Source organism: Neomonachus schauinslandi, chromosome 10 (assembly GCF_002201575.2).
Source record: "Neomonachus schauinslandi chromosome 10, ASM220157v2, whole genome shotgun sequence".
Taxonomy (NCBI): Eukaryota; Metazoa; Chordata; class Mammalia; order Carnivora; family Phocidae; genus Neomonachus; species Neomonachus schauinslandi.
The window spans coordinates 96,624,371-96,650,489 of NC_058412.1; the positions used below are offsets into that span (position 1 = coordinate 96,624,371).

At 39.4% G+C, this 26,119-nt stretch overlaps 1 protein-coding gene across 1 annotated transcript in view; it reads left to right on the forward strand.

Annotated features, from left to right (window-relative positions):
* KIF16B (kinesin family member 16B) overlaps nt 1–26,119 on the forward strand; it is a 296,429-nt gene that overhangs the window by 109,903 nt on the left and 160,407 nt on the right. The gene's annotated exons all lie outside the window — the stretch shown is intronic.

A 26,119-nucleotide genomic window follows, 5' to 3' on the forward strand; every position in this document is an offset into this window, starting at 1 on the left:
ATTAAAAAAAAAAAATCTATCGTGGTCCAGTGTTCCACAGTATATCAGTTAAAAACTTGCTTTTCTGGAAGGTAGAAATTATTGTACTTTTCTTTTTCCTCTTAATTATTTAAACTTTCTTTTAGTATTTATGTTGTTCAGTCTCATACTTAACTCTCATTAAAAACTGTGTTTCTGGTTCACCTTCGTGTCCCATGGTGCCTTGCTCCTGGCACTACTCAGTGAATGTTTGTTGAACGACATTATATGAACTCAGTTCAGTTTTAGCAGCAATTTTTCTAGTAATTACTTCACCCATCTGCCATCCATTTTACTGTTGCTGATGTAATGAGAGGTTTTAGATCCTATTATTAATAATTCTGTTTAATTTACCTCTGAATTTTGACATTTGCATTCCATTTTATAACCTTATTTCTAACAATTAATACAAATCTTTATTTTGAAAAAAAAATGTTTTTGGTTGTTGAAGTGTAGTCGACGCAGTGTTACATTAGTTTCGGGTGTACAGCATAGTGATGGGACAAGTCTATACCTTATGCTGTGCTCCCCACAAGTGTAGCTACCATCTGTCACCATAGCTATTGCAAGACCACTGACTATACTCTCTGTGATGTATGTGTCATTCTTGTGACTTATTTATTCTCTAATTGGAAACCTGTCCTTCCCACTCCCCTTCACCCATTTTATACACCCCCCACCCCATTTTGACATGGTTCAGGGCTTACTGCCACTGACCGTGTCCCCCATGCCCACCTCCACCTTGGATTCTTTGTTCATCTCTTATTTATCTCAAAGTAATTGTTTTCAGAGTGTGTTTGCAGACCATCTTTTGGTGCTGGTGATACTTTTGCAGGTGGAAAGTCATGTGGGTGAAGATTTCTTTTGCTTTTGATTTTTTCCCCTTCAAAAAACTGTGAATGTCACTTATGTTTCAGATTCAGTATTGCCAAGGGAAATTCTTAGAACATCCTAATATTTTTTCCATTTGTGACTATTCTTCTTTTATCTTGATATTTACAGGATTAAAAATTTTTTTTTTAATTTGAATTTTTAACAGAATTCTTCCTCCTCCTCCTCTTCTTCTTCCTCTTCTGTCTTCTGTCTTCCTTCTCAGAGATCTTTCCCTCATCAGATTCTGGCCTCTTTTCAGCTTAGTTCCATTGATTCTTTGTAGCTCTCTCTCATTTATTCTCTCCTCTTCCTCTGGAGTACCCATTTCCCTTCATTAGATTTTCCGTTCTCCTTCCTCTGTGTTGCTCATCTATTCCCACGTTGTTTTCATGCCTTCATTCTGTACACTTTGCATTCTCTGACTGCATCTCCTAGCCTCTGCCTCACTCATTCGGTTATTTGGAGCGTAGGCTTAGTTCTTTCCTCTTGTAATACAGGAATTAATTCTGAGTTTTCACTCATACCTCTCGGCCGTTTCATCTCAATTTCTTTTATTTCTCTCTCTCTCTGTTTTAAAGGTCTCATATTCTTGGATTAGCTTCTGTTTCTTATTGTAAACAGAACAGAGCAAAATACTTTATTTCCGATACCTTGAATACTCTGTTCCCCTTATTTTACATGGCAAAACCATTTTGCCCTCTTGTTGGCTTTTTTGGGCTCTTGTTGGGTGTTGTTTAAATTGTTTGCTAGTAGTTGTTGGCTGTTATTTGTTGTCAGTGAGGATGGTTGATGTTTGTTAAATTGTTGGTACTGTTGTTGCTTATGGGTTACTTGGGCTTGTTGTTTGTTTTGGGAGATTTTCTTTTGTCCCCAACACTGCTTACCTTGTTCCTTGTCAGAATTCTTTGCCAGGTCGCAAGCTGAGGGACTAGTCTAAGTGGACTGGACTGCGCTTTGCCAAATTCTTGGTGTCTTTTGGTCATCTGTCTAGCTCAGCTTGCTTTTTCTCATGAGGGATGGTCTGTTGCCATTGTATTTTATGGGATTATTTAAAGGAAGATTTATTCATAAAAATAGAAACATTTGTGTTTTGTATCTTGGCATAAATGTGGTATGAGAAGTATCGTCTTTCTAGGACACTGCATGCGTAGTTCTCTTCCTTCTGCCTTCATCATGTGCCTAGACACAGTGCGCTGTGGCTCGTTCCTTCCATCCTGGCTATGAGTGGCAGTTGATGTAGAATGAGCACCAGCAATGGCTGTGGTTGCACTGGGATGATGAAATAGTTTAGGCTGCTTCAGATAGGCGGTTTCCCCCGCCCAGAATTGGCACTGGGGCTATGGAGAGGCATAGGAAGGAACCTATCTGGCCGACCTTGCTGTTTTTCCTCAGACACTTACCTGCCTGTGGTTTTAGTGTAAGAAGTATCTCCCAGGATCTGGCCCATTATCACCAGTATTACTAAATGCCAAAGCATTTGTTAGTTTACATTGATTTCTGTGGGGTTTTTTTTTTTATGATATATCTTTTATTTATTTGCCTCTTCTTTTTTTTTTATTATGTTCAGTTAGCCACCATATATTACATCATTAGTTTTTGATGTAGTGTTCAGTGATTCATTAGTTACGTATAATATCCAGTGCACATCACAACATGTGCCCTCCTTAATACCAATCACCCAGTTACCCCATCCCTCCACCCCCCTCCCTTCTGTAACCCTCAGTTTTTTTCCCAGAGTCCAGCGTCTCTCATGGTTTGTCTCACTCTCTGATTTCTTCCCATTTAGCTTTCCCTCCCTTCCTCTGTAGTCCTCTGCACTATTCCTTATGTTCCGCAAATAAATGAAACCATATGATAATTGTTTTTCTCTGCTTGATTTATTTCACCTAGCATAATACCCTCCAGATCCATCCATGTCGATGCAAATGGTGGGTATTCATCCTTTCTGATGGCTGAGTAATATTCCATTGTATATATGAACCACATCGTCTTTATCCATTCATCTGTTGAAGGACGTCTCGGCTCCTTCCACACTTTTGTGTTTTAATCAGTGTTTCAGTGTAGACATAGCTGAGAGTGGCCCGGCTGCCACTGGTTTTGGCAATTGCTGTCGTAAGTTCTTTTTTTTTTTTTTTTATTCATGAGAGACAGAGCGAGAGAGAAAGGCAGAGGGAGAAGCAGGCTCCCCGCCTAGCAGGGAGCCCGATGCGGGACTTGATCCCAGGACCCTGAGATCATGACCTGAGCCGAAGGCAGACACTTAACCAATCTGAGCCACCCAGGCGCCCTGTCGTAAGTTCTTATTCAAGCTTTTAACTTGCTTTTAACATGATGTGGACATTTTCAATGGACTTTTCCAGTGTAAGTTTCTAGCGCACTTTTTCTCTCCTTAATGAAATTGCTGGTCACCCTCTAGGACCCCTTCACCCCTCTTCTCATGATTAGTGAAGTTGGAGGCAAGTCTCTGATCTCAATTCAAGAAGGTGATCAAAAACATTGGAATATTTTTCACATCAGGATGAGTCTCTGTGATTTGTTACTTTACCTTTGTCTAATTTAAGGGTAGAGTTTTTAGGTCATAGTAAATCTTTTAGAATGGCAAGGAAGAATCAAAAGATGTTCTAAGTGGCCCACATCTAATGTAAGTCAGATAAGCCCCTAAAGAGAGGTATTAAACTCTTTCCTCTTTTGCTGTTTTCAAGTACAGTCCATGATTTGAAGGATATAAAGTGCTCATGTAGTTTTCAGGAGAGCATTCATTTTGTGTTTGAGTGTCTGCGCTTTGCTGGGACTCTGAAAACCAAGTTAAAAAAGACAAGGTTCTTGTTCTTAAGGAGTGATGGGGGAATTGAGTTGGTGAACATGAGTGAATTTAGACCAAGAAGGGGGTGATTTTTTTTGAGTCCTAATATTTTCTCAAATTCATCTGTAAGTTTTATATAGGAGCACTTACTGCTCAGTCTATAAAGTCTTCAGAAATCTACTCTTACCTACAGTGATGTTTTAAGCCAAAATTGATACAATACCTAGGATTTAAATAGTATGGTCTCTAGTAATTAGATGAACATTTTCCCTGTTTAGCAGTTAGAATCCATGGACTTTTAAGGTGATCAACATCTGGCAGCTGTATTTTATATATATATATATATACACACACACACACACACACACATATATATATAATTTTTTTTGAAATAAGGGTAAATCTATTTTAAGGAATTGTTTTAATTTTGTAGATTTCCGTTACTTAACATTTCTATATTTTAATTGGCCTAATAAAGCCTAAATTGACGACATTATCAAGGCATATGAGGATGCAGACGTAAAATGTTCCCGTAGGGAAGTGTTAATGGAATCAAGATGGTGCAGGAGAGCTCGCCACCCGGTTCACTTGCAGCCCTGAGGTATGCAGTGACATTTTAAAAATGTCTACTGAAACCAGACAGTCGGTTCATTAGATTAATTAAAGTACAAACTAACCCCAGTCTGGTGTTTTGATAACGGCCACAGGGCTGTTGAAGTTGGAATTGGCCAGTGTTTGACAGCGCTCTCATTAAAGCCACAGTGGAATTGCCTCTATGGTTTCTCCTAAACTTTTGAATTTACCTTTTAACAAAGAAGTGGACTTTTAGCACCCCTGATTGCTTTCTCAATGGTTAACTGAAGCACAAAGGTAAATCTGATTTTTATGAAAGGTGACAGCCTCCTTCTCTCTGCCTCATCTCTCCTGCTCATTGTGGGGGCATCTGTGACATCAAGGCAGCAACAACAGACTTCTACTCTCCGATAGGCTGTCCGTTCTGGCAGAATCCGGCAGGAAGAGCAGGTCGTCTAGACCATCAGTGGTCACAGGCAGATTTTTTTGTTTTTTAAATTTTAATCCATAGGGGCGCCTGGGTGGCTCAGTCGTTAAGCGTCTGCCTTCGGCTCAGGTTGTGATCCCAGGGTCCTGGGATCGAGCCCCGCATCGGGCTCCCTGCTCGGCAGGAAGCCTGCTTCTCCCTCTGCCACTCCCCCTGCTTGTGTTCCCTCTCTCGCTGTGTCTCTCTCTTCAAATAAATAAATAAAATCTTTAAAAAAAAATTTTTTTAATCCATAATACACTGAAACATCTGTAAAATACAATAAAAATGAATTATTAGAATAATAAAATGGAGAACAAGATACACAAAAAATACAAGTCCCAATATATTAAGTTTTTATTTAAATTCCAGTTATTTAACATACAGTGTAATATTAGTCTCAGGTGTACAAGATAGTGATTCAACAGTTCCATACATCATCTGATGCTCATCTCAAGTGTACTCCTTAATTGCCTACTTGACCCATCCCCCTCCCACCTACTTAACCCACCTCCCATCTACCTCCCTCTGGTAATCCTCAGTTTGCTCTCTATAGTTAAGAGTTTGGTTTTTGGTTTGCCTCTTTTTCTTTCTCTCTCTTTCTCTTTTGCTCATTTGTTTTGTTTCTTAAATTCCACATATGAGTGAAATCATATGGTATTAGTCTTTCTCTGACTAACTTATTTTGTTTAGCATAATACTCTCTAGCTCTAGCGATGCCATTGCAAATGGCAAGATTTCATTCTTTTTTTATGGCTGAGTAATATTCCAGAGAGAGAGAAAGAGAGAGAGAGTGTGTGTGTGTGTATACATAGTGTGTATATATTGTGTACACACACACACACACACATCACATCTTCTTTATCCATTCATCAGTCAATGGACAGTGGGCTGTTTCCATAATTTGGCTATTGTAGATAATGTTGCTATAAACATTGGGGTGCATGTGTCCCTTTGAATTAGTATTTTTGTATCCTTTGGGTAAATACTAGTAGGGCAATTGCTGGATCAGAGGGTGGTTCTATTTTTAACTTTTTGAGGAACCTCCATACTGTTTTCCAGAGTGCACCAGTTTGCATTCCCACCAACAGTGCAAGAGGGTTCCTGTTTCTTCACATCCTCAACACCTGTTGTTTCTTGTGTTGTTGATTTTAGCCATTCTGACTGGTGTCAGGAGTATCTCATTGTAGTTTTGATTTGCATTTCCCTGATGATAAGTGATGTTGAGCATCTTTTCATGTGTCAGCTGGCTGTCTGTATGTCTTCTTTAGAAAAGTGTCTGTTCATGTCTTCTGCCTATTTTTTAATTGGATTATTCATTGTTTTGGGTGTTATGTTTTATATGTTCTTTATGTGTTTTGGATACCAACTCTTTATCAGATATTTCATTTACAAATATCTTCTTCCATTCTATAGGTTGCCTTTTAGTTTTGTTGATTGTTTCCCTTGCTGTGCTGAAGCTTTTTATTTTATTGTAGTCCCAATAGTTTTTGCTTTTGTTTCCCTTGCCTCAGGAGATGTATCTAGAAAGAATTTTCTACGGCTGACGTCAAAGAAGTTACTGCCTGTATTCTCTTCTAGGATTTTTATGGTTTAAGGTCTTACATTTAGGTCTTTAATCCATTTTGAATTTACTTTTGTGTATGGTGTAAGAAAGTGATCCAGTTTCATTCTTTTACATATTTGCAGATGACATACCATACGTAGAAAACCTGAAAGACTCCACCAAAAATTGCTAGAGCTGATAAATGATTCCAGTAAAGTCACAGGATACAAACTCACTGTGAGAAGTCTGTTGCATTTCTATATACCAAGTAGCAGAAAGAGAAATTAAGGAATCAATCCCATTTACAGTTGTACCAAAACAATAAAATACCTAGGAATAAACCTAACTAAAGAGGTGAAAGACCTGTACTCTGAAAATTATACATCGATGAAAGAGATTAAAGACAACACAAAGAAATGGAAAGACATTCCATGCTCATGGATTAGAGGAACAAGTATTGTTAAAATGTCTATACTGCCCAAAGCAATTTGCACATTTAATGCAATCCCTATAAAAATACCAACAGCATTTTTCACAGAGCTAGAACAAACAATCCTAAAATTTGTATGGAACCACAAAAGACTCCGAATAGCCAAAGCAATTTTGAAAAAAAAGCAAAGCTGGGCATCAGTGTTTTATTACAAAGCTGTAGTAATCAAAACAGTATGGTCTTGGCACAAAAAAATAGACACACAGATCAATGGAACAGAATAGAAAACCGAGAAATGAACCCACAATTATATGGTCAATTAATCTTCAACAAAGGAGGAAAAAATATCCAATGGGAAAAAGACTGTCTCTTCAACAAATGGTGTTGGGAAAAGTAGACAGCTATATGCAAGTCCCAATATTTTATTATTAGAGTCAACGCTCATAAAATCTCTCTGTCCAATTGCTCTTAAATTTCTGAATGCTTGCATTTAGTTTCTGTACTTACCGTGGAATGGTAGCAAAGAGTTTGCAGACCCACCCATACTCTGACTCATTCTGCTCTGGATTTGTGTGTTTTCATGTAAATACCCTGTGGTTCTGTGAAGAAGAACCTGACACATGTTCCCCCTGACAGTGCTGACATGCGCAACATGTGGCAGGACATTGAAGTCCGCATTTTCAGAAAAGGGCTGTCAAAACTGCTTCTTGGTTGTGATATGTGCTCGCACTTGAAATTCTAAGCCATTTGTGACTTTAGTTATGCAAATTGCCCACTTAAAAGTATATTTAAATTAGTTCTTGTAAAAATCCCTGGTTGAATTGACTTTGGATTAGGGTATGGGGGGAAATAAACACACACACACACAAATGAATACATATATATGTGGTATGTATATGTGGTATACATACACGTATAATAAGAATGAAGAAATAGATATATATTATTTATTCATTCTTATTTCCTACCCCCACAAAATCTCTTGCAAATATACATGTAATAACACCGTATATGCTTGGCCCCTGGGAACAGGAGGTTTTGGACCACATTTAGTTTAGAACTTAGCTCATTTCGAGCCCAAGCCCGCAGGAAGGTGTTTGCATTGTTTCTGATGTGTAATGAGAAGCAATTATGAATGTCTGTCCGTTGCCTCAGCCAGCACTGAGAGGTTCATTGTACATGCGGCGTTACTCATCTCAGCACTGCTGATAATAGCCAGCGATTGAAAGATTCTGAGAGCCACTTAAACACCCATGAATGGAGGACAGGTTAAATAAATTAGAGTGTATTCACACAATGGAATTGTTCATAACTGTGTAAAACCCGAAGAAGCTCTTTATGTACTGATAGGGAATGAGCTCCAGAAATACTAAGTGGAGAGAGAGAGAAGAGGGAGGGTGAAGGGGAAGGGGGGAGAGAGAAAGAGAGAAACAACACTCAGAATGGTATCCGCTATGCATTGTCAGCTGTGCATACAAAGGCAGAGAGGTAAAGCGGTAACAACGTGCTCACTTGTGCCTGTGTCTCTGCGAGCTTCACAGGAGCCTCTGGGGATGGGCCCTGGTTGTCGGGGGTGTGGGAGTGGGACGGCAGGTTTTCAATGCATACTCCTTTGCACAGTTTGAATTTTATTCCATGTAAATGTATCACTGATTCAAAGAAAGAGTAGTTGAAATGACACAGTCTGTGGATAATTTTAAAAATAGCTCTGAGGCCATCAACATTAAAACTGTCATGGGCCTGTGTCTCAGACCGGACAAGACTGTGTCCAAGATGATTGCTCCATTTCAGGGGAGATAACTGTTTTTTGAAAAGGTATTTAGCCCCATTAGGAAGTAATTATGTGTTGTAATGATGAAGATACAAATACGTCACACTTACTGAGCTCTTGCTTGGTCCCTGGCACTGTTATAATGGGCACCAGATGCTTTGTGCATACCATCTTATTTAAACTCACACGCCTTTTGATATAAGTACTCTGGTTTCTACTTTCAGAAACAGAACAAGGTTAAGAAATTAGCTAAGGTCAAGGTTATGTATGAGGAGGAGCCAGGATTGAGTTCAGGAAGTGGGGTGGCAGAGCCCTGCCTCTCCTGACCAAGCCAATGTGGAGAGCCTGTCAGTAGAGACTGTAAAAAGTCCTGACGCCCAGCAGTTCTCAAGTTCAGCAACCAAATTCTGGGAGAGTACCCAAGTACTGCACAAAACAGAACACAGCACAGCACTTTTCTGAGTCCTAGGTCTGTAGTAGATGATGGTCCATATTGAGAAGAAGACTCAGTGCCCTATTAGTCCTTGCTCAAAATAAGTAAACACCAACAAAAATACCAGATTCAGAACAAAATAGCTGGTCTCCAAAAGGAGAATGTTTAGACTGAATGGATAACCTTTAGTCCTACTGATATTATTTGTCACGTCTTATAAGAACCCACAGTATTCATCAAACAGCAATGAAATGCCTATTATGTGTGCCAGAAACCACAGGTAAGCAAAGGGTATGCATAATCTCAACCTCAGTTAAGTACCATGTGAATGACTATAACTGGGTGTTTTTTTTTTTTCCACTGGGCATGTTAGCAGTATGTTAATTCTAAAGTAAAGCCTTGCAGGGTTCCAGTAGGAGGCATCCACAAAGTTAGAGAAGCGATCCTTTCTTTGATTGATGAACACTATGGATTGTTGTTATAGCTTCTGTTCTGCATAATCTTCTATTTGTACATAATTTTCTGCATAACATGGATGAAAAGAATATAATACCTTCTCTTTCCTATCCTCTGTGCCAGGCTAACATCCCTCATTAATTCAGTGTTGAAGTAAGAGATTGGGGTGGGAAGATCAAACCCTTTAATCCACTGATAACACTGCCCCTTTAACATGTTTCTAAGCATATTGCTAAGTTAAGGAAGGAAGGAGGGAGAGGAGGAAGGAAGGATGGCAGAAGGAAGAAGGGACGGAGGATTGAGAATATTTTTAGGATGGGCATAATAAGAATTGTAATCTGTTCCTGCAAGTGAATATTCTTTCAGCTATTTTGCTTAACTGAACTGGATATATATGTGTATATATATATATATATATATTTTTTTTTTTTTTTTTTCATTATTGGTGGAAAGTGAACTTCACAGAAAAAAATTTTCCTACTGGGGGAAAAAAAAACCTTAGTTTTAGCTAATATTAGTTCTGTGAAACTTAAGATTTTAAGTGTCTCAGAAGAAAAAAAATCCATTTTTAAAGATGTAAATACCTTCATGAAGTAAACCACTCTTTATTCTTTTATTTATTTATTTATTTTTTTGTGGGAGGCAGAGTGGATGACTTCAGACCTCAGATTCCTGTTCCTGCTGTGCCCACATTATATGACCCCTCCCCTCACATGCAGGTAGGACCTGTGAGTATGACAAGATGTCACTCCCATAATTATATAAGACACTCTCCTAGCAGACTAGAGAAAGATTCTCTTGCTAGCTTTGAAGAAATGAGCTGTCATTATTGTGAGGGCCCTTGGCTAGGACCTGAGGAGCTAACCCAGAGGTGCCGACAGCCAGCAAAAAGCAATGGGGACTTCAGTCCTAGAACTGTAAGGAACTAAATTCTACCAACTTGTATGGGCCTGAAAGAGAGCACTGAGCCTCAGATGGGACCACAGTCCTGGCTGACACCCTGACAGTTAACCTGTGCCCTGACTCTTGGGCACAAACTAGAAGGTGATACATTTGTATTATTTTAAACCACTAAGCTTGTCATAATTTGTTATGCAGCAACAGAAAACTAATAGTTTTAAAATTTACGTGGAGGGGCGCCTGGGTGGCTCAGTCACGTGCTGGGTCACGTGGTATAGCTATTCCTCAACTATAGAGGATCCTGCCTGTTTCCGTAGTGATTGTAGCCATGTGCTTACAACATGCAAATAGTTTTTTATGAATGAAGCACGTGGATTTTAGAGTTTGGATTTTGTGATGGCTCAGAAAGAGTTGTTTCTTTACTTTTGAGCCCTGATTGGTTGTGATTTTGAGAAGTTAAATGTTGAAATAAGCAGCTGACACTGCACTTACTAACAGAAATAATTGGAGTGTGTAATTGGAAAATGTTGCATGTGTACCTTTTACTTCGTTTACTGCTTTACTGTTAACAGACCAGATCAGGAAACACAATCTAATTTTTATTTTGAATTTCTTGTTTCCTTGAACAGTTCTGTAACCTTAGCCACACGTGCTTTACTTGTAAAAAAGCTTTCAAATGTAATTTCTCTTTTTAAAATGGATTACATTTCATATTTTAATAAACTATTGGAGCCATGTGCAGGCAGCATTCAGAATTATATTTGTGTTTTTGAAAGCCCTCCGCTTGCATAATTTGAGTGAATGTGCCCTTTTGATTTACTGGGCAGTTTATCTTGCTAAAGGTATATTAATAATGTTTCAAAGTGTAATGTATCACTTACAGGAATACTTGTGTAAAATATTGTTGGCCATAAGAGTATTTATACAACCAAGACATACATTTATATTCCTTCTAAATTGATTGGGGGAGGCGGAGCTGGTCTTTTGGGATTGGTGCTCATATAAGGTGTTGTGATGTAAACTTGCAAAGGGACAGGATTTGAGTGGCAGACCTTTTGAAGAGGATTAACTCCTTGGGTTCCTACAGGATAGTTTATTTCGTCATTTGTGGAGTATCAGTCATATCCCTCTGTGCTGTGCTTTCCTTGTTTTTCCCTAAGTTTACTGCACAGCCAGGGTGGAAACTCATCTCTAACTGATGTGTGCTCTTGCCAAGCCCTCACTACCCATGGTGTAAGCAGTTGTCTGAGCAGTCTGGTTCATTAGACTGATTTGCTTTTAGTGTTTGGGGGTGGATATAGGTTAATACAAGAAAGGGGGTCATACTCCCTCTTCTCTGTAAAAAGCAAGTTTTATTACTAACTAGGAGACAGAATGAGTCCATTCATTTGGGGGTTTGGTCTTTACTGACTTACTAGCAAGTCTGGAGTGTACACCTTCCAGAAGGAAGCCATGAGCAGCCAGAAGTGTGCCCCCTGCCTTTAACATTCCCTCCATCTCTTTCTCCTCCTCTCTGTCTTCTCCTTTCTTTTTTCTAAGTCCCCTTGCGGTCATGATAGGCTCAAGTGGCTAAGAAATTACTGAAATCTACAGGGAGCCCAGGAATTAAATTAAGCTCCTCCTTCCCTCTCCTTTTTTTTTTTTTTTCCTTTTTTCTGTATGCTCTCCCATTTTTACGTGAAAGAGTGGTAAAAAAGCAGCTTACAAAAAAGGTGAACTGGAGGATCTTTCCTTTAATATTGATTTCCTGCTTAATTAAGATCTAGGAATCCAGGGGCACGTGGGTGGCTCAGTCGTTAACTGTCTGCCTTCAGCTCAGGTCCTGATCCCAGGGTCCTGGGATCGAGCCCCGCATCGGGCTCCCTGCTCAGCAGGAAGCCTGCTTCTCCCTCTCCCACTCCCCCTGCTTGTGCTCCCCCTCTCTCACTGTATCTCTCTGTCAAATAAATAAATAAAATCTTAAAAAAACCCCAAAAAACTAGGAATCCAGATACATCATATGAGTTCCCACATAGAGTTTTAAATTTTGTTTTCATAAGTGTGTTCCTGATGCCTGTGGAGGGTGGTAGATTTTTATTGAAAGCCTTAGTAGGTTTTTCAGGTGGTGATTTCTGCTCATAAAGGTTGGCTAAAAGTTCCTTTGGCTTCCAGATGCCTGCAGATTTTCCTTATCGCTACACCCTCTGTTTTACTGAGATATAATTGACCTACAGTGTTGTATTGGTTTTGGTGTATAGCACAATGACCTGATACATGTTTATATTGCCAGATGATTACCATAATAAGTTTAGTGAACATTCACCACCTCACATAGTTGCAAACTTTTTTTCTTGTGATGAGAACTTTTAAGGTTTACTCTCTCAACAACTTTCAGTTATACGATATTGTATGTTAACTTTAGTCACCAAGCTGTAATCACATCCTTAATAACTTATTTATCTTATAGCTGGAAGTTTCTATCTTTTGACAGCCTTCACTCATTCTGCCTCCCACCCCCGCTGCCCCCACTCTGGCAACCACCAGTCTGTTTCTGTATCTATGAGTTTGGCTTTTTTAGATTCCATAGATAGATGAGATCATACAGTACTTGTCTTCCCATCTGTCTGAGTTATTTCACTTAGCATAATTCCCTCAAGGTCCAATCGTGTTGTTGCAAATTGCAGGGTTTCTTCCTTTTTAATGACTGGATAATATTCAATTGTATATTGATAATTGATAATATTCAGTGTGTGTGTGTGTGTGTGTGTGTGTGTGTATGTATATGTATACATACCACAGTTTCTTCATCCATTCATCTACTGATGGACACTTAGGTTGTTTCCCTGTCTTGGCTGTATAAATAATGTGTAATGAACATTTGGCGCAGATATCCTCTCAAGATCCTGTTTTCAGGACGTCTGGCTGGCTCAGTCGTTAAGCGTCTGCCTTCGGCTCAGGTCATGATCCCAGGGTCCTGGGATCAACCCCGCATCGGGCTCCCTGCTCCACGGGAAGCCTGCTTCTCCCTCTCCCACTCCCCCTGCTTGTGTTCCCTATCTTGCCGTGTCTCTCTCTGTCAAATAAATAAATAAAATCTTAAAAAAAAAAAAATAGAACAATCCTAAAATTTGTATAGAACCACAAAAGACCTCAAAAATCCTAAGCAATCAGGGGCGTCTGCCTTTGGTTCAGGTCATGATCCCAGGGTTCTGGGATCGAGCCCCGCATCGGGCTCCCTGCTCCGCAGGAAGCCTGCTTCTCTCTCTCCCACTCCCCCTGCTTGTGTTCCCTCTCTCGCTGTGTCTCTCTCTCTCTGTCAAATAAATAAAAAATCTAAAAAAAAAAAAAAAAATCCTAAGCAATCTTGAGAAATAACAAAACTAGAGGCATCATACTTCCTGATGTCAAACTATATTACAAAGTTACAGTAATCAAAACAGTATGGTTATTGGCATAAAAACAGCACATATAGGGTGCCTGGATGGTTCAGTTGGTTGAGCGTCTAACTTCTTTCTGCACAGCAAAAGGTGTCATTCTTTTGCATGTGGCTGTCCCAATTTTCCCAGCACCATTTATTGAAGACTATACTTTGCCTCATTGTATATTCTTGTATGGGTGGGTTTATTTCTGTCCTCTCTATTTTGTTCCATTGATTTAGGTGTTGATGGTGTCTTTTGCTTAGGTGTCTTGGCATAACGACTGAGCCACTCAGGCGCCCCATGGATTGATCTATTTCTATGAAAGATGACATTGGATTTTGATAGGAAATGCACTGAATTTGTATATCACTTTGGGTATAATGGACATTTTAACAATATTCTTCCAGTCCATGTACATGGAATATCTTTCCATTTATTTGTGTTGTGTTCAGTTTCTTTCATCAGTGTCGTACAGTTTTCAGTGTATAGGCCTTTCATCTCCGTGGTTAAATTTATTCCTAGGTGGTTTTTTTTTTTTTTTTTGATATAATTGTAAGTAGGATTGTTTTCTTAATTTCTCTTTCTGGTAGTTATTAGTTTATATACATGAAACTGATTTTTGTGTATTGATTTTGTATCCTGCAGTTTTACTGAATTTGTTTATTAGTTCTAACAGTATTTTGGTGATGTCTTTAGGGTTGTCTCTATATATTATCATGTCCTCTGCAAATAGAGAAAGTTTTACTTCTTCCTTTCTGATTTGGACACCTTTTATTTCTTTTCTTGTCTAATTTCTCTGCTTATGACTTCTACTACTATGTTGAATAAAAGTGGCAAGAGTGGGAGTCCTTTTCTTGTTCCTGATTTTATAGGAAAAACTTTTAGTTTTTCACCATTGAGTATGATATTAGCTGTGGGCAGATTTTCCTTATTGAAGGCTTTTGGAGAAATAGTCTCTGGGCTTTCATTTTTGATGATGAAATTTTGTCATTTAGAGTTCCATTTTCATAACATTATATAATGTACAATAAAAATACAATAAGATGATAGCCTTGCAGATATACTTAATATTAAGTAAAATAGGTTTTAAATAAAATAGAGATACATTATGTTTTAAAAATTTTACATGAAAATATGTCCCTTTATTATTTAAAAAAATTTTCATTACATGTATTATTTTGATTACAAGTGTGTTTATATAGAAAATTTGTAATGTAGGGGTGCCTGTGTGGCTCAGTCAGTTAAGTGACTCTTGATTTCGGCTCAGGTCATGATCTCAGGGTCCTGAGATCGAGCCTCACATTGGGCTCTGCACTAGGCATGGAGCCTGCCCAAGATTCTCTCTCTCCCCGTCCCCTCTCCCTTTGCCCCTCCCCCTCTAAAAATTAATTAAAAAAAAAAAGAAAGAAAATTTGTAACGTAAAAAAGTATAAAGAAAAAAAATACCCAGAGATAATATCTGTTTCTGTTTTTCAGTAGTGTATGAGATATGGGTCAGATCCAGTCTCTCCTTGTCTTTTCTCTCTTTCTTATATTTATTTATTGTGTTTATTATATATCCTATATAGGTATATGACATAACACACACACACACACTGTTACGGACGGAGTTATTTCCTTCCAAAATCTATATGTTGAAGTCCTAATCCCCAATGCAACTATATTTGGAAATAGGGCCTTTAGAGGGTAATTAAGGTCATAAAGTTGGGGTCCTAATCCAGGAGGACTGGTGGCCTTACAATAAGAGGATGAAAGAGAAATCTCTTTCCACCATTGCTTGCATGCTCAAAGGAAAAGCCATGGAAGCACCACAGGGAGATGGTGGCCTCCTACAAGCCAAGAGCCAGAGGCCTCAGAATAAAACCTGCTTTGCTGGGACCTTGATTATGGACTTCTCAGAAATAAATTTCTGAAGTTTAAGCTACTCAGTCTTTGGTATTTTGTTACAGCAGGCCAAGATGACTAACAGACACATACAGACACACATGAGTCCTATATAGAGAGAGACACACACATTTTAAACAGAAATAGAGGTCATTTTCCATGTATTCTAGTGGAGTTTTTTTCTGATTACCATTAGCATGAATCACACTGTGATAGAATTATATTTTTTTCTAATATATGCCACATGCTTTTCCATATTAAATCAGCTGAGACTAGGTTTAACTTCTTGTGGTGTGATTTAAAGCTTCATTTTGTTTTAAACATGGCCATTATATAGTGATACCTCCGAGCCTGTTGAGATGTGAGGCATCTTTTTCTTTTTTATTCATTTACTATGGACTTGGAAGACGTAACTGAGATTACTTAAATGATTAGCACTGCAGAAGTGAACAGTCACTAGTGCCAGTGTAAAACATGGGAAGGCGTGAGGTTTTCTGTGCAGGCTCTGGAGGACAGTGTGAAGAGGTATGACGGCCTGCATTTTGAAGAACCTCTGTTCTGAGTTTAGCTACGGTTTCAGCAAATGATGCAATCTCAGGGTTCAGTGGTTTTTTTGTTTTGTTTTGCTTTGTTTTGTTTTTAAATCTCTAAACCTGGGTGGGGGTTGGTAGCAGCAGCTGCTGCACAGAGGTGTTCTGGAGTTCAGCCAGGAAGCTCTGAATGCGCCCTTCCTCTGTGACATTGGTGAGTTTTCTTTCCTGGTTCTGGACCATTCCAGACACTAGTCTGCAGGATAACTATGTGCTGGGTCAGGCAGGAATCACCGTGACTCTGGCTTTTGCCTTGGTGAAGTGTATCTGATGATACTGGCTCCCTTGAAGAAATGATGTCAAAATAATTCGTTACAGTAGTTCTTGTTATCCGCACTTCCACTTCTCACAGTTTCTGTTACTCACCATCCACTGTGATCCAGAAGCAGATGGTCCTTCTTCAGATGTATCGTCAGAAGATCATTAGCAGCCTAACCTTACATCACTTACCTCACATCATCTCATCACGTAGGCATTTTATCACCTCATATCATCACAAGAAGAAGTGTGAGTGCAGTACAATAAGAGATTTTGAGAAAGACCCCATTTATATAACTTGTACTACAGTATGTTGTTATAATTGTTCTGGTTTATTTTTGTTAACTCTTACCGTGCCTATTTCATAAATTAAACTTTATCACAGTTACAGGTGTATAGGGAAAAACACAGTATACATAGGGTTCAGTACTACCTGCGATTTCAGGCACCCATGGGGGTCTTGGAATGTATCCCCCGTGGATGGGGGGGACTACTGTACATTGCCCACAGGGAGAAGGCAACCTCTGTTACTCATGATGTTGATACAGAGGCACGTCAGTTTTCTGCGGCACTGCATGTCATTTACCTGCATGCTGTGCTGAGTTATTAAATGGAACTCTGGAGGAAGGACATGGAATACCTGACTAAACACTCCAGCCTGTCACTGTCCAGCTTGGGCCAGTGGAGTTGAATTTTGCTACAACTCTGATAGTCTGCAAATTCCTCATGGGCAGGAATTTTGTTGGAGTAAATATTACTTGGAATAACTCTGTCCATGTACCAAGACCTTGAAATTTTGGGGTTAAACAGACATGCTAGTTATGAATTTCAGGGTTTTTGTTTGCATTTTTTGGATAATACTAATTATTTATGCTAGCAAAGATATGGATGTTAATGGTAATGCTACTATCTGTAATACTGATAAGTGGAGATAAGTCTGTTTAAAGATTAATAGATTTATACATAGATGTAGCTACTATATGTTTCTATAATAGATATATCTTTAGATATAACATTGATATAGATCCAGATCTAGAGACAACAAAATAGAGGTATGGCTAACATCTGTCTGTTTTACTCATTTATTCCCAGCATAGACTAGTACCTGGCAAGTAGCAGTTCATTAAATATTAGTTGAATAATTTGCAGAAGCAGCTAACTGGACGGTGGGGGTTACAGGTTGATAAACTATAGCACTTGATAAATCCTCAGAGTGCAACCAGAGCAGGGGTGTCAGTCATATGGGGGAATATAGAAAATTATGGCACAATCCTGGATATGAAATACCCGGGAGCTTAAAAAAATACCCATGCTTGGGCCCTGAGCCTGAGATGCTCATTTAAAGGGACCAGTATAGGGCTCAGGTGTGGTACTTTTTTAAAAACTCCTTCGGTGATCTGCTAGTCTAGCAGGAGAAACAATGAGATGCAGAAGCTAATGTCACTGGTCTGTATTTAACAGAGATCTGTGTGATTAGGCTAGTTAACTGTGGTCAGTGCAGGGGAAGGGTCCACTGTGGATCTGAGTAGGCCGTAAATGTGTCCCAGGGTGAGGGGAGAGATGGGTAAGAGTCAGAGAGAGGAAGGGACTGCAAGGCTCTCCCAAGCAGACATTACCGAGCAAAGGCTGGGAGGTGGGTATGAGCGTGACATTTTCTGTGGGTAAGAAACAAGCGTAAGCCAGCTTTCCAAGACCAAAGCTTAAGGCAGATGTCAGAGTGAAGCTTTCTAGGTTACACCATGCCATTTAAAGTGACCCTTTCACTTACCTGTGTTCAAGTTTGTGTTATAGGAAATGCCCTTGTAGAACCATCTAGTGAACCCTTCTGAGTATTTTGGGCTTCCATTTAGGTCAAATATACTAAAGTACTTGTGATCACAAGATCCTGCTCTACTTAAAAAGTCTAGTTAAATATTAATGTGGGGAAATTTGCTCTTGCATATTTCCACATGTAATTTCTTTAATTGGTATTATGTATTTTGCATAATTTAAATACCAACATCTGGGTGATTTGCTCAGCCAGCAGAGGACTGTTTCATCAGAAAGATCTACACAGCATCGTCTCTGAACTGCCTGCCAGGAGTTAGCTGTTTGGCATTTAAATAAAGAATGTTTTCTGCAGTGGGAAGTGTAGTGGAAATTGAACTGCCCCAAGAGCTTCTGTTCATTAAAAGCACAATATTAATTCCATTTACTGTTAGGGGCCGACTGCCAGTAATGACAGAAAGTGTAGGTTTGTTAGCACCATTGGGTAGGTAGTGGCTAGATTCTTCTCTTCCCATTTCTGCCCTGGTGAGTCTGGGACTGTTCACCATCTGTTCTAAATGTGTTTCTTTTGACTATAGGTACTACTGTTTCAAAGTCCTGTAAGAAGCAAGGCTTCTACATTCCTACCTTAACTTTTATGATGTAATAGATGCCAGTTTGCTGTCAACATCATGATGTTTGGTAGAGATGTGTTGCACACTTCTTAAATCATTTATGATGATAGTTTTTTAGACTCAGACCTTCACATTTAAGCAAGATTCCCTTATAAGCTTGACTTATTCTGGCCTTTTTTTTTTTGGCATATTTTTATATATTATTTCATCGAATTTTAAAGACAATTTTATGAGGATTATTATCCCCATTTGACATATGAGAAAACCAAAGGCTTAATTGTTAAGATCAGTGGTTTTTAGAATTTTTTTTTTTTTTTTTTTTTTTTTTTTTTTTCTGGCCATTTTTAAGTATTCTTTTGATGTCCAAGAGCTTCTTTTGCCTAGCAAGGAGCATAAAAAAAGGACTGATGAAAGACAGTCTCAGCTCCAGGATCAGAGATCATGATACTCTTAAATAGTTTGGCTCTCACAGACCCCATCCTGATCTCTCTTTCTCTGAGCCTGACTTGTCCTAGACCCACTGTTGCTTTCTGGAGGGGAAGACGCACAATAAATGTAATTTTGGGAGCCTTGAGTGCTCTGAAAATAGTAAGCTGTGTAGAGTGATAAAATATGTGCCTGGAGTAGGGGAATGGGGTTGAGTAGGACTTAAGCTTTATCTGAGTGGGGACCTTCTCCACCTCACTCACTGGTGTCTTGCTTTTGAGCGAGCAGGCAGCATGTGTGATAAGAGCTGATTGACAAGGAGGGGGCAAGCCACAAAGATGTTGGGGGAGAACTTCCCAGGCAGAGGGAACAGCAGGTTTAGAGGCCCTGCAGTGGGAATGAGGAGGCCATTATGGCTGGAGTATTGGAAGTTAAGTGGGGAGTGGAGAGGGATGTGATTGGACAGGTGCCCAGATGAAGTGAGATGTGGGGGTCATTTTATTCTAAATGCATGGGAAACCATTGTAGGGTTTTACACATGACTTCTTGCAGTTTTGAAAAGGTGGCTCTGGCTGTCATATGCAGAATAGATTGTAGGGTGGCAAGAGAGGAAACAGAAGGACCAATTGGGGGACGTCAGAGACTTCAGGTAGGATATGGTGGTAGTCAGACCAGATCAGTAGTAGCTATGGAGATGGAAAATTGTGGATGATTCAGACTTTGTTGTGCAGGTAGAGCTGATGGACCAATGATGGTCTAGCTAGGGGATTTGAGGCAAAGAGAAGGACCAAGGGTGGTTTCTAGCTTGACCCACTTGATTCTTCGTTTCTTTTTCAAGCCATAGATTCCTAATTCTGCCTTCCCACCTGAACCTCCTCCTTCCTGGAGCTTCATTCTGATTAAGGCTCATTGCCAGTGCTGCTTTGATTCTAGTCTGTGTTATCTGCCGTACCTTTTCAGTTATGGTAGATTTCCAGTCCTTCATTAACTTCTACAGACTGTTTTTTCCCATGCACGTGTGTGTGTGTAAATCAGATTTTGATTCAAAGACCATAATTAGTAGAGCTCTCACAAGAGGGATTACATGTTACCAATAGCTTTGTTAGGGTCATAGAACATGCTATTAGCCAGCAAATATTATTTTTATTCACTTTTCTCTCACATGCTCTCTGGGAACACAGCAAAAGTAAAAAGTTATTTCCTGGAGGAATGTGAAGATTCTTTCCCCTTTTTATCAGAGCTTACTCAGGCTGCATGATCAAAGTGTGAAGGAAGACAGTATGATAGTTGAGGCAGTTGACAAGTACAACTTCATTGATTTCCTGGTAATCTTGGCAACTGTTTCCTTTCTCTGTTAGATGGACAGATTTCTCTCTATGTGTGGAAGAATGTATAAGAAATAGTAGCTTCTGGGTGAATGTCAGCTTGTGGTGTACTTTCAGGATTTCAGAGCTCATTAGTTTGTGTTGCCAATGACTGTTTATCATTTTTACATTATACCAGAAACGTAAATTGTGAATACTTGCCAGTCAAATTGGTGAGTGATTTTTAACTAAAGTCACCAGTATCCGCTTGCTGAGCTGTCTGCAGAGTCTTACTAGTAAATGTCAGGATTTTTTTTTTCCTGGCAATAAAAATCTTTGGGATATTTATCAGATTTTTGCAGCTCTTGCAAACTCTCCAGTTTCCTTATTTCTCATTAAGAAGAATCCGTAGAAGAGTTGAGAAGGATGTCTTAAGGTCAGTCCATCTAAACTGATTGTCATGGAGTGCGTCTGCCTCTACAGTGTCACCCAAGCTGTCCCTTCCTTTCTAGTCCTGCTTCCCTTTTTTCTGTCTTCCTACACATCCTTGCCAGATTAATCTTCTGAAGTATCAACCAGTTCCTATTTTCAAAATTCTCAATGGCTTCCCAGTTTCTGAATCAAATAATGACCCATCTGCCTGGCTTTCCAGTCCATTTTTTCCAGGTTTAGCTGTTAAACTGGATTTCCAGGGGTCCCTTGTGTAGATACCCATGTTTTTCTGCTTCTGTGTCCTTACTCAAGAAGCCCCCCAAACCTGGAGTACCCCTATTTTCTTCCTTTTTGTAGCCTGCCAAAATCCTAGTCTTTAAAGAGGCATTTGGAGATGACATCACAGTTTCAAAGATATGAAGAAATAATAAGAAGCAAAGCAAGCATCCCATGCTGTGGCAGAAATACTGCCAAGACTCACTAATAGGAAGCAGATGACAGAGTCATGAGCTGGCTGCCAAGGAAAAGGAAAGGTTGTGACAGAGTGTGTTCCTAAGCCTGCACATCAGAAGCTGAATCAGTGAGGGCTCTGAAAACCCTCCCTGGAACCCTCCAACCTGGGGAGATAGAAACTGATTTTCCTGTTCTTATTTGAGGGACCATAGAAGTGGCTGATGGTGGCAACTGGGAGGATGTGAAGAGCAGAGCTGATTCTCTTTGTAAGTGAAGGCCTGGTGAAACAATGAGTCTGAGAGTAGTCTTCCTATAGGAGTGGAATCTCTTCTCAAGCAGGAGGAAGGAACTCAGTAGAGGATATTTCATGCCTTTGTTGAGAGAGGGCAGAGCCCTGGCATTCAAACAGAGCCTTTAGGGTGCTTCGGTTGAGATGTGGCTGTCTGTCATTACATCTGGCTAGAGAAAAGTGGATAGAATGCAGACTACTTAGTCTTTGAACTTCACAAGATCACAGGGATGGCAGGACGAGAGTCGAGGAGTTGCCCATCATGTGTTAGAGCATACAGATTTTCTGGATACCTAAGTATACACAAGATGTAAGAGAAAAAGTAGGGTAATTATATAAACATGATTGTAGTGAGGGATGGGTAGACAGATGGACAGACAGACAAAAATAAAGAAAAAAAAGGAATATGGCATGCAAAAGACAAAGGTCCAGATCTAGATGAAAACAAACCTCAAAGCATAGAAGGGAATTCTTTACAATTGTTTCATTCTGTGGAACAAGTTAGTGAGAAATGTGAAGTCAATAAATAAAACAAGATAATAATAAAAGCAGAATGAGGTAAGGGGGAAAAAAGGGAGATTGCAGACCTAGGGAAAGATTTTGAGGTCCAAAACAACATCCGGTTCAGGATTAATAAATGAAATTAGAAATACCAAGGGAAAGAATAGATGCCATTGAAATCAAATTACTAAAAGAGTAAAGGCTTAATAATCTCAGTGAACAAAAATGAAATAATCAAAATATTAAGTACTCAGAAGCTAAAAGATAAAGAAGACAAAGACAGTGTAATATAAGGATAATTGGTATCCCTGAAGTAGACAGTCAGCAAATGAAACAAAATGCAGTAGAAAACAAGGCAATTTTCCTGAAATGAAAAAGTAAACAAAAGAACTGGGTCTGCAGGTTAGTATCAGATTCCAAGAAAATTGGAGTACAGAGGTTCAATACTGAGATCTATCCTCATTAAGCTATTGAATTTCAGAGATAAAGGAAAAGTTCTTCAGACCCTCTGGGCAGAAAACCAGATTGTCTGCCATGGACTAAAAGTCAGTCTAACTTGCTGTGTTCTTAGAGCATCATTCAGTTTCTGAAGATAGTGGAGCCATGTCTCCAGCATTCTGAGGCAAAGGAAGTATGACCTCACTGTGGCCCAAATTGACAAGAGCTGAGATGTCATTCAGGTGTGAGGGCAGGAGGCAGATATTTCTAAACATGTACAAACTCGACTAGCAGTGCTTAAAATCAAAACACATGCAAAAGATACATATACGCAGTGCTGTCGAACCTCTAAAAATGCTTTATGACGTTTTAACTTAGGATATTTTTAGGAAATATCTCTTGTAGTGAAGGAACATTTGGTTGAAATTCAACAAATGCTTTTCAGTTCCTTTTCCTTTTATTAAATTCACATAAAATCACATGCAGTTTTTTTTTAAATGAAAAAGTAGCTTTGCCAGAGGATCATTTTACTTTTTATAAAAGTCTTATTGTCTGCCCTACTTCCTCCCTCCCTCTTCACACCCACAGTGGGCATGTGCTCTAGGGAGACCTCGCCATTCCCTCTTGTCTTCTGCTACGTGTTGTAGTCAAGTTGGCAGACATTAAGTGCATTTTATACATGAGGCAACTCTATAGAATTCCACTAGTTAGTGAAACACATAATTCTCCATAGACTACATTTCCACAAAAAGATTCTGACATTAATTTTTGACTATCAAAAAAAAGCATTCTGCTTAAAGTCACTTCCTCCATACCATGCCAGATAATCCACATTTACTGAGTGACTACTGTTTGCCCAGTACAGCTGTGTTCACCTCACATAACACAGTCAGTATGAGGAAACACAGTTTCTACTCTTGGGAAGCTCTTCATTTAGGTGGGGCAAATCCATTACCAGTTTTCCCAGTATTTCCCAAGTAAGATCCAGCTCTCAGGTAGGCTTCTCAAAAGGGAAAAATTGGTTTTTGTTGTTGATAAGTTTTTGTATTGTTTTTCGGTTATTCATTTATTCAGGAAAGCTGTTGACTTTTGTCAGAAAGTGCTAGACACTGAGGATATGGTTGTGATTAAAAGATGTAGAATCTCTGCTCGATCTGATAAACAAGTATGGTGCTTACATGGAGTGCTCCCAGTGAACCAAGCCCTTGTGTGGTCTTCTCCCCTGGAATCTGGGCAGCCCTGCCTACAACTCACCTGAATCACTGGAATGTGCCAGAAGTGATACAGTGAGCGTCTCAGCACTGGACACATGTTTTAGGTTCAGAGACTGAAGAAAAACATATTGAACATATTATTTACAAATGTCATGAACGTAATGTTTAAAATAAGCTGATGCTGTGTTTTGACACTTTTAGTCAGGCTATAGTTTCCTTTTTATACAGATATTGATTGCCAAAAGCTTGTTTCAATATAAAATATGTGCAGCTATATATAAATTTTACCACTTTCTTTGGGATCCAGTGTACCTAGAGTTGGGGGAGGGATGGCCAGCTCTGCTGTTAAATATTCCATCTTATCAAAGAGGTGTTTCATAAATTATGTATAACAGTAGATGCCACTCAATAAATATTTTATATGTGATAGATATTTTTGTCTGAAATTACTTTTTCACTTGAGCAATGATTTAAACCCTCGTTTTTAGTTTTATGAGGTGACACTTTTATAATACCGTGTAGTGAATGCAGCTTGAATGTCATAGAGCTTTAGAGCAGCATTAATCATAAATTCATCTGCCCCCACTCCCATTCCTGGAAAACTTTCTCTTAATTCAGGTTTTACCCATTCAGCATATGGAAGTGTGTGTGAGAACATGCTGGTGTGTGTGGGGAGGGTACGGTTGGGGACAAGTAATGCTTTTGACCCAGTGGCTCCGAAGTTATGAATTTCAAATGATTTTCAAAGTCTATGAGACTTATTTCAAGGAAGGAAAAAAAAAGTGTTTTTCAGTGCTTTAAAAAAAAAAAAGAATATGAAACTAAACTGGGATGTAGTCCAAAACAATTTTTCTAGTTTGAGTGGGAGCTATTAGAATTTAAAATAGGGGTGCCTGGGTGGCTCAGTCGTTAAGTGTCTGCCTTCGGCTCAGGTCATGATCCCAGGGTCCTGGGATCGAGCCCCGCATTGGGCTCCCTGCTCTGCGGGAAGCCTGCTTCTCCCTCTCCCGCTCCCCCTGCTTGTGTTCCCTCTCTCGCTGTGTCTCTCTCTGTCAAAAAATAAATAAAATCTTAAAAAAAAAAAAAAAGAATTTAAAATATTGCCTTTTTCTTGGGTTATTGTCCACTTTTATGCAGAAAGAGAATACATATGTCTCTGAACTTACAAGAACAGTCACTGTCCTTTTCACATGGACCTAGAGGCCTGGAACATTCTTTGGCAGGTGGCTACGTACCATGTGTGCAGTGCTGTCACAGTTCAGAGCTACCAGACCTTCCAGTGAAGATACTGTTTTATGAAATGGAACCGTGTGATTAAATTCTCCACTCTAATATAATCTTAAAAAAAAAAAAAAGCACACACTGTCCACTTCTGCTTGAATTCTATAGGCAGGAGGAAAAGCACAAATTTTCCCAAGACCTGAGAGGTAGGAGTAGAGGCTGGTTTATTTAGAGTACTCATTAGGCTAAGATTTGCGAGGGCCTTATTATAGTAAATCAGGATTACTGAAGATTACTGAAGTCTCCGACCTGGAAGCCTGAGGTTCTGAACCCTGGAATGGGAGCACGGCTGATAAGAGAAGTAATTGAAGAATAATGACATGCTTCATTTCCTTTTCTTGAATCTAAGTTATGCATTGGTCATTTTCTCTGTGTATCTATTTAATGGTTGTTAAATTACTTTCTTGCAAGTGGTGATTTTTATTTTTTTTTGTTTTTATTTTTTGGCATTTCATTCCATCACCCTCTTGCATGACTGTAGCTCTGCGGTGTGTGTTTGAGACTCAAATGTCTGCAGAGATGAAGGCCTGGAGGGACTTCTCTCTTTCTACTGCCCTTCCCTGAACCTCTTAGGAGCTCCCTTGTCTGCAAGGTTGTGAAGTTCTGAGTCCTTCACCTAGAGGATAGCATTGTTTTAATATTTAAATGACACAGAATACATTGATTCATTCCAGGAATGTAAGGCATACTGATTGTGTTTCAGGCAGTTCTCACATTAGGGGTCTAGAGCTGTGCCCTGATCACTGTGTCCATTATAGGGGTTGGGGTGGGGAGAAGATTTGCTGGGAGTGTTTCTACCCCGAGCCTGGTTAGTAGCCTGGAACTTGCTTCCCTGTTGCTCACATCATACCTAAAATCACAGAGCATAAGGTTGTGCTCTTGGATCTGACTCAGTCTGAACTCAGCACAGCCCAACCTCAAGGCCTTCAGTTTTTGGAATTTATCTCAGACTTGTCTAGAAGCCTGATTTTAGAGCTCTTTTGTCATGGTACAGATGGGCC